The sequence below is a fragment of the Humulus lupulus genome, chromosome 6, assembly GCF_963169125.1.
Source record: "Humulus lupulus chromosome 6, drHumLupu1.1, whole genome shotgun sequence".
In the NCBI taxonomy this organism is placed as follows: domain Eukaryota; kingdom Viridiplantae; phylum Streptophyta; class Magnoliopsida; order Rosales; family Cannabaceae; genus Humulus; species Humulus lupulus.
This window is the reverse complement of record NC_084798.1, coordinates 114,048,459-114,058,121: the sequence shown is the minus strand read 5'-3', so window position 1 is coordinate 114,058,121 and position 9,663 is coordinate 114,048,459.

Genomic DNA, 9,663 nt, shown 5'->3' with positions numbered 1-9,663 from the left:
GTTCGGTGAGATGTCCTATACGACCAGAGTACTTCTGGAAATTGTTCTAGCCATGCTCCCTTTGCTTCTTCAAGCCTTTTCTTCAGTGTGTCCTTCAGAGTTTTGTTAATAGCTTCAACCTGCTATTGGTTTGTAGGTGGGCGATTGACAAAAAGCTCTTCATGATACCATGCCGCTCACAGAAATCAGTGAAAAGGTTGTTGTCAAATTGTGTGCCATTATCTGATACATTCTTTTTCAGCAAACCATATCGGCATACAATGATTTTGACAACGAAATCCAATACTTTCTTGGTCGTGATTGTTGCGAGTGGCTCAGCTTCAACCCACTTATTAAAGTAGTCGACATCAACTACTGCATACTTGACATTTTCTTTTCATGTGGGCAAAGAATTGATCAGGTCAATTACCCTAACTGCGAATGGCCATGGACTTTGCATCTGTTTAAGCTCATTTAGGGCTGCTCAAGTTATCTTGGAGAATCATTGGCATTTATCACACTTCTTAACGAATTCCATGGAATCTTCGATCATTGTAGGCTAGAAATACCCCGGTCAGAGAATCTTCTTTGACAAACTTTGCCCCTAGCATGATCTCCACAGAATCCTTCATGTACTTCTTGCATCAATTCCTTAGCCTTTTCCTTGGAGATACATCGTAATAAATCATTGAGTATCCCCATCTATATAAGATTCCATCAAACAAGATAAACTGAGTCGATTTCCTTTGAAGCTTCCTTGCCTTATTCCTATCTGCTGGTAACAATCCTTGTTCGAGATATTGTATGATGGGAGTCATCCATTTGTCGGACACTTGTATTACTAAGGAGGATTCTTCCGCTTCAATGCTTGATGCTGATAAACGTTCGACCGGTACTATGCTCAAAGTTTCAGCATCTTTGGCACTTCCTAGCTTGGCTAAGGCATCAGTGTTTGAGTTCTGGTCGCTAGGTACATGCTGGACAGTATACTTCTCGAACTATGCTAGTAAGTCCTTCGCCTTGTTTAGATAAGCAGCTATCTTAAGACCCCTAGCCTGATATTCTCTAATAATTTGATTAACTACTAGCTGGTAGTCACTGTATATTTCTAGTGACTTTATGTTCATATCCTTGGCTAGTCTCAAACCTGGGAGCAGGGCCTCGTACTCGGCTTCATTGTTGGAGGCTGTAAAGTTTAATCTGAACGCACAGTGAAACTGATGACCCTCAGGATGATTAAGATCAGCCCTGCCCCTGCATTGTGCTCGTTAGATGACCCATCTACCAACAGTATCTAGGCAAGAGTTTGGTTTTGATTATCTATCTTTATCATCGGCTCGCTGGCAGGGAGTCTAGTGAATTCAGCAACGAAATTCACTAAGGCTTGTCCATTTTATGGCTACTCGAGGTGCATAGGAAATTTCAAACTGCCCCAGCTCAACTACCTATTTTTATAGCCGACCAGCGGCTTCTGGTTTCTGCAAGACTTGCCGTAGTGGGTGGTCGGTAAGCACTATTATGGAGTGAGCTTGAAAGTAGGGTTGCAGTTTTCTAGATGCTAGTATCAAGTAGTAAGGCAATATCTTTTTAGGCGGATATCATAATTCCACCCCCACTAGCCTTTTACTTGCATAGTATACTGCTTTTTGAATGTTGTCTTCCTCCCTGATTAAAACAACATTGATAGCATACTCTTTTATGGCTAAGTAGATGTACAAAGTCTCTCCTTCGACCGGCTTGGACAAAATGGGCGCTTGTGACATATGGGCTTTGAGCGCCTGAAAAGTCTGTTCGCATTCTTCTGTCCATTCAAAATTTTTGTTTCCTCTGAGTAGATTAAAAAACGAAACACACTTGTCCGTAGATTTAGATATAAATCTACTCATAGCAGTAATTCTTCTTGTCAGGCTTTGCACATCTTTGACTTTGGCTGGTTACTGCATCTCAATCAATGCTCGAATCTTTTTGGGATTGGCTTTGATTCCTCATGAGTTTACTATGAATCCCAAAAATATTCCTGATCCAACACCAAAGGAACACTTTAGAGGATTTAGCTTCATCTGATATTTGTTCAAGATGTTGAAGCATTCTTGTAGGTCCTTGATGTGTTAACCGTCCTTTCTCGACTTGACCAGCATATCATCGATGTAAACCTTCGTGTTGTTGCCGATCAGTTCTTTGAACATATGGTTGACTAGTCACTGGTAAGTCGTACCAGTATTTTTCAAATTGAAGGGCATTACCTTGTAGTAGTAAAGCCACGTATCTGTTCAAAAGCTAGTGTGGTCTTCATCAGGTGGATGCATACTAATTTGATTATAACCACAGTACGTGTCCATGAATGAAAAAACTTCATGTCCTGACGTAGCATCGACCATATGGTCGATTCTTAGGAGTTGGAAACAGTCCTTTGGGCAGGCTTTATTAAGGTCTGTGAAATCCACGCACGTCCTCCACTTACCATTTGGCTTGAGAACTAGTACGAGATTAGAGACCCAAGATAGATAAAATGCTACCCTGATGAATCCACTTTCCTTCAGCTTCTCAACTTCATCTTTTAGGGCTTTAGATCTGTCTTTGTCGAGTAGCCTTCTTTTTTGTTATACTGGTGGATGACTTTTGTCTATATTCAAGACATGACTAATCACTGCTGGGTCTATTACAACCATATCTTTATGCGACCAGACAAAGACTTCTTCGTGCCTCCTCAAAAACTCCACCAGTTTGTTTTTTATTTTTGTCCCAAAGTTTTTACTGACTTTCACAACCCTAGTCGGATCTTTCTCTTCTAGTTGGACCTCCTTGAGGTCCTCCACAGGCCCAACATTTTTTTCTAAATCCCCAAAGTGAGGATCTAAGTCCCTATCCTCACTTTGGGCAACACTCTATTTGGTGACTTGTTCACCTGATTGAGCTTGTGCCTCATTTACCACAAGCAACCTTTTTTTGGCTCTACTTCCCATTCTACCTCTTCTTGCCTTTTGATTGAGGAATTGTAGCATTCTCTGGCCTCTTGCTGGTTTCCTAATACGCACCCAACACCTGCATCAGTTGGAAACTTCATGGCCAGATGCCAGACCAAAGTTACGGCTCGCAGATCGACGAGGATGGGTCTTCCGATCACAACATTGTATGAGGACGGACATTCAACCACTATAAAAGTAGCAAGCAATTTCCTATTCGCGGGTGTTGTTCCTTCCATGACTAGGAGTCTAATCGACCCAATTGGTGCTAGCCCCTCACCAGAAAAACCATAGATGGTTTGGTTGCATGGTTCTAAATCTTGCACTAATAATTTCATTCTTTCCAGTGAAGATTTGTATAAAATGTTGACCGAGCTCCATGTATCCACCAACATTCGTTTTACCATCATGTTGGCGATCTGAACATCCACGACCATAGGATCTGAGTGGAGGGAATCGGACATGCTGTGCATCTAGCTCGGAGAAAGTTAGTAACTCTTCCTCTGTTCGAGCTTTTTTGGGAGTTCGCTCCTTGATGTTTAGCATTTGATGTCCTGGTCGTGATGTAGGGTTCTGGCATACCTCTCCCTCTCCTTACCACTGTCACTTGATATATGTGGTCCTCCGTAGATAGTTAACAATGTACCAGCGACAGGAGTTGAATGCAAAGGAGGCGAGTGTTGGCGGACATGTGCCTGCTCATTTCCTCCATGAGCCTCCTGCTGATAATTTTCTCCTGCTTGTACATATCTCCTCAAATTTCCTTGTCAAATACGGAACTCTCGTCCATAGTATCAAATTTCCTTGTTACACTCATTGGTATCATGGCCATAGTCATTGTGAGAACGACAAAACTTGGTTGTATCCCTTTTGGATATGTCTTTCCTGATCAGGGTTGGTCTCCTAAAAGAAACTGTGGTATGACTGGCCTGATACACTTCAGCATGGCTATCGACCAGGGCAATGTAATTGGTGAACCTTGGTTCGTATCTGTTTTGTTTTGGGGCACTTGTTATCAGATGCCATTGGTTCAGTGTTTGCCTTTTTCCCCTATTCTTATTGTTGCCTTTGCTGCTGTTGTTGGGTTTACAAGACCCACTGGCGGCTTTGGTCAGCTTTTCCTTCTTACCTTGGTCAGCCTTTGGGGACTTTCCTTCATTGGCAATGGCCTCCTCGATCTTGATATATTTCTCTGCTCGATCCATAAATTCTTGAGTGCTCTTGACTCCATTCTTCCGCATACTACTCTAGAGGGGAGAATGGTGTTGCACTCCAGTTGTGATTGCCATCATCTTTCCCTTGCCTCCAACAGTTTTGGCCCGACCAGCTGCTCGCATAAACCACTGTATATACTCCTTGGGAGTTTCTCCTTCATTTTGTTGAATGTCAACCAGCTCATTAGCCTCTGTTGGATGTATTCGACCAAAATAAAATTGTCTGTAAAATTCCTTCACAAATATCTCCCAGGAAACTATACTGGCCAGAGGGAACCTGAAGTACCATTCCTAAGCAGATTCAAACAAAGTGGCAGGAAAAATCCTGCACCGATCATCTTCGGACATCGTTTGGATGTCCATTTGAATCTCAAACTTGTTTATGTGAGATACTGGATCTTCCCCTCGAAGTTAGGCATAACTGGCATTTTGAATTTACTCGGGAATTCTGTCATAAAAATTCTATTAACAAATGGGGTGTCCTTTCTTCGATCATACTCTATGTGGGACATTTTATTCCCAACTAGTTGTTGCATGGCCTGATTCAAGGCATCTATCTGAGCCTAAACAACATCTGGTATTGCTGGAGCAGCTCGAGCCGGGGGAAATACTCATCGTGTCTTTCCCTTCGGTCATTGAGCACATCCCTCAAATCTTCATCCCTATATCTCTGCTGGCTTGCACCTGGTCGGTCAAAGACTTTGGGTAATTTAGGTTGTCCCCCAACATTTTGGCTCGTCGGTCGATTCTCCATTGGCAGAGGATTTCGTTGTCCGTCTCTTTCCTCCTGCTGTCGACCATTGTTCCTCTTACCAAAGTCTACCTCATTGTAGTCATGGCCATCTCTGAATTGCGACCTATGAGTGTGCGACCTACAGTACGCATTGTTCCCCTCTGTTCTTCCTAGTCCATCTTGGTAAACAGGTTGGGGTTTGTGTTGGTTGTTGGGTCCTCTGACATTACTATGTTGCAAGGGATCCCGGACCACAGAGCCTCATTCCACTTGCCTTCTTCTTCCCGAGGGATGCTGTCCCCTGCCAAGAAGGTTCTGTTCCCCAGCTATTTGGCATCTAGGGGTTTTGGGACGCTGCTCGTCCCTATTCTGCCTATGCTATTGAGCGATATCTCGACCAGATCGAGAGGGTGGTTCTGCTCGTTGTTTCCGTCAGGATTTTGGGTTTGCCTTTCCTACTGAGCAATAGGAGGTTGCTCTGGTCTTTGTAGACTCCTTGGGTGTGGTGGATTGTGATGATACTGGGGATGATCTGACTGCGAATTTTGGTGAGGGTGAGTGTTTGGTGGATGATCTGGTTGAGAGGTTGGTGCAGGTTGTCCTCGAGCCAACTGAATGGCTACTTCCAAAGATGTTGTGGCATCTCTCTGCTGACGATCCAATCAGCCTGCCATTCATTTCTGGGCGCTGGCGGTCAATCTCCATTTGCTGCAGCACCATAGTTTCAGCCACATTCTCCTTGTTATCTTTCAGAGTAACTAATTCCTCTTGCAACACTATCAAAGTTGTTCGCAAGGTTTCAGCATCCATCTCTTCCTCTTCTAGTTCCACTTGTGACTCGTCCTCCAAAACACCTTGTGGATGAGGTGGATTTGGCACACTTTCAGATGTCTACCCAGTTTGACCCGCTTTCCTGAAGTTCTTTTCCATTGTTTATCTTGAAGTCCTTGAGTTCAGCTCTCAATGAAAGAACAAAAATGTTGAGTAGCGATTTAGTCAACGACACGGAGTCACTAGAAATGATAAGAATTAATAAGCTGAATGCAAGAACTAAAACGACACAAATATTTTTATAGTGGTTAGGCCCCAGAGATTGGTAATAACCTACGTCCACTTAGTGATTTTATTGATGTAAACTCTTAAACCTATGATCAGCAAACTAGGGCTCACTAAGTTTCACAAGCTCTAAAGTGGAATACAAAAGTCATGTATAAAAACACTTGTTCTCTCTGAATGCCAATTATTGCGTCCCCCACAATGAATCCCATGAATCCTATTTATAGGCTCCAAGATGTACATATGGGCCAATGGGCCATGTTCAAGTTTTGTTACAAGCATATTTAAAGAAATAATGATAGTTACATATAAAGAGGGTCAAATATCATAGAAATATCCAACTCATAACTGTATTTGAATTCTAGCTTCATTCCTACGATCAGATCTGGTCGCATATGTCAGCACATCTCTTCCTTATTGTTCAGCATATTTCTTGTGCCCATCGAGCAGCTTAATTTTCCTTTTACTACCTGATCGTTGGTTGACCAGTTCTCTAGCAATAATAAGTCATGTTCTATCCACGTGCGCCTCGACCATGCAACGTTATCATGTAAATATTTTGGGTAAACAAAAAAGTTTTTAACAGAAACAATGGCTGAAACACCATGAATCTAGAAATGGAATTTGGAATTCCTATGACATCTGGATTCTTGAACATCCAACTAAAGTTCATTAAACTTCTGTTTGAAACAAGATATTTAAGATGAAGAGGAGAACAGAGGAAAGTACAGACTTTTCAATGTAAGGATAATAACCTAAGGCTATAAACAGAAAGAAGAATGTATTACTCGAATAAATACACTCTAATGTAAATAAGCTTAAATTTGTTTGCATACTCTTATCCATTGCTTATGCATGGATTATGAGAATAATTTAAATGGATGTCTAAGTAGTCTTTATTGAATGGTTAACATGACAAAACCGTTTAAAGATATCGACCAGAAAGATTGTGTTGTGATTCTTATTCTTAATACTGATAACAAACTGATCATTGGAAATGATGTAGAGAAATTATCAATAGAAAAGAAATGGTTAGCTAAAAATTTCTAAATATTAGATTTGGAAAAGCCAAATATGTTCTATACATTCAAGCCTATAGAGATTGAAAGAACAATCTTTTGGCACTGTCTCAAGCGACTTATATAGATAAGAAGCTTAAATACTTTAGTTTACAAAAATCCAAGAAAGGCTTGTTGCCTTCCCAATCAAGAGGATATATTATCTAAACAACAATTTCCATTTATTCATTTACTAGAAAAGAAGGACATGAGACAGTATTCCTATAACTCAATGGTAGACTGTTTAATGTATCGAATGTTATCTCTTTGAATTAACATTTGTTAAATGGTGGGAATAGTCAGCAGTTGTCAATCCAATGATGGATTGAGTCATTGAATAATTATAAGGACTTAATTTTTTTGAGTATCTTGAATATGATGGACATTATATGTTTGTGTATTTAGGGAGTGACCTAAAATCCCAAAAGATGAACTGATTTTAAACCAGATAGAAATCTTCAAAGATTGATATCAGAATCAGTTTCCATAACTATGGAGGAAACACATTAATCTAGAAATGTATTGGACATTTTAGAATTGTATGTTTCACCATAGAAGCTGAAATGTAATAGCTACAAGTAGTTCAATAGGCTATATGATTTTGTTGAGTTCTTTGCCATTCTGGAAAGGGTTTCAGACTAGAATAAACTACTAGTATCTCATTGCGAAAGCAATGGAGATACAACTATTCTAGAAGAACTAGATATCATGAGAGGGTAAAGAACATGTAATGAAGTATCATTTAATTCAAGAAAATTTTACATAATTGATGTAATGATCTTGAAGATAACTTCAAAACAGTTTCTTACAAAACTATTAACAAAGACTTTGTTAGACAAATTCGTTCAAGATAATGTGATTAACACATTAAGAGAGATGCCTCAATTTTCTTTAGGGAAAGTTGGAGATTTTGGGAATAGTGCCCTTAAAGAAATTGTAGTTGACAAATATTTTAAATGAAATAAATAATTGAATTGAATTATTATAGATATAGACTATGTCTGATATTATGTTGATAATATATGTTAATATCAGAAAATTCCAAAGTTTATCTATGTGGTCTTATTCTCATATTGGTATGAGAAGATCGAGATTAAGATAATAAACTTGAAACAGTTCTCAGTAAAATAAAGTTATGGAATCTTTAGATATATTTCTGGTAGTACGCTAGTATTATGAATAGAAGTGACCTAGGTCCAGGTTACTAGTATATTAGGACACTTTAGTGAAGGTACTTTATATATAGTGATAGATAGAACTGGACCAAATGTGATTTGTTAGTACTTGTTTAAACATTGTTTCATAGTATTAATCAAACACATCAAACGATGATCATATACACGATGATCTTAGTTCTAAGATTACTATGAACTCCTATATATGTCATCTGATCATTTGATTCATGCGTTAAGGTTTGTCAGAATGATCAAGCTAAGAACAATTGTTTTGGGGACTCAATGATATATATATGGCTAGGGACATAGTTTAACAGATATGAAATCTATACCTTCTTATATATTGAATAATGGTTCCCTATTGGGTTGACTTTTGGAACTTAAAAGGTTATGAGCGCTCACGTCGCAAACTTGTTGTGATATATCCTTCACTAGTAAAGTCAATGGTGCACTAGGAACAAGATATAGTTAAAAGAGTAAAACTGTAATTTTATTCCCTTTTCATTATGAGCCATTAATAGAGGATTAACGTTGTATGTAATGATTATATCAATTGACACTTTAATCTTTTAATAAAGTACTCTGTAAATATATGTCTATAATTATCAAGAGTTCAATCTCATATTTATAATGGAGTAATCATGAGAATAATAAACATGATTATTAAATAAAAAAGCTTTGATTAATAATATGATATTTATTGGAGCTTGATATTATAGGTCCATAGATCCCTAGGGTGGCTCTATCAACACCATATCAATGTAAGAGTTGATACAGGGGTAAAACTATAATTTGGAAATTTGAGAAGAATTTTATTCTTCAGGTCAAATATACAATTATATGATAATTGACATTGAATAATTAATTTACAATTAATTATTAAATTTTTGAAAATATATTCATTAATTTAAATATGGAATTTCGAAATATATATAAATAAATAAATTTTTGAAATTAATTATTTTATCTGAGTGGGAGAAAATAAAATTGGTAAGTTAAAAAAGTTTTTGATTTATTGAATTTTAAGAGGTGATGATAATGATGATCATCAATTTGAATTTTGAATGTAAAATTTAAATATTGAAATATGGTTGTGATCTTTTCCTTAAAAATGTGATACCATATTTTGTGGAATAAATTATTTTAATTAAATAAATAAAAGAAAAATACAATATCTCTGAAAAGGGAATATTGCTACACGCATGGCACTGTGCCATGCGTGTAAGACAGTGCAGATAAAGTATTTGTATTTTTTTATTTTATTTATTTAATTAATTAATAATTTGAAAATAGATTTTTTTTCAAATTTGGTATGTTAGATATTACCTTAATCAATTCCTATCATCATTACGATATTATTATATTAGTATTATTATTAGGAATAATAACATAATATATAATCTCCAATATATATATATATTATATGATAAGAAGAAGAAAACAAGAGAGTGAAACATTCAGAAAAAGTTTAAGAATTTGTCAGAC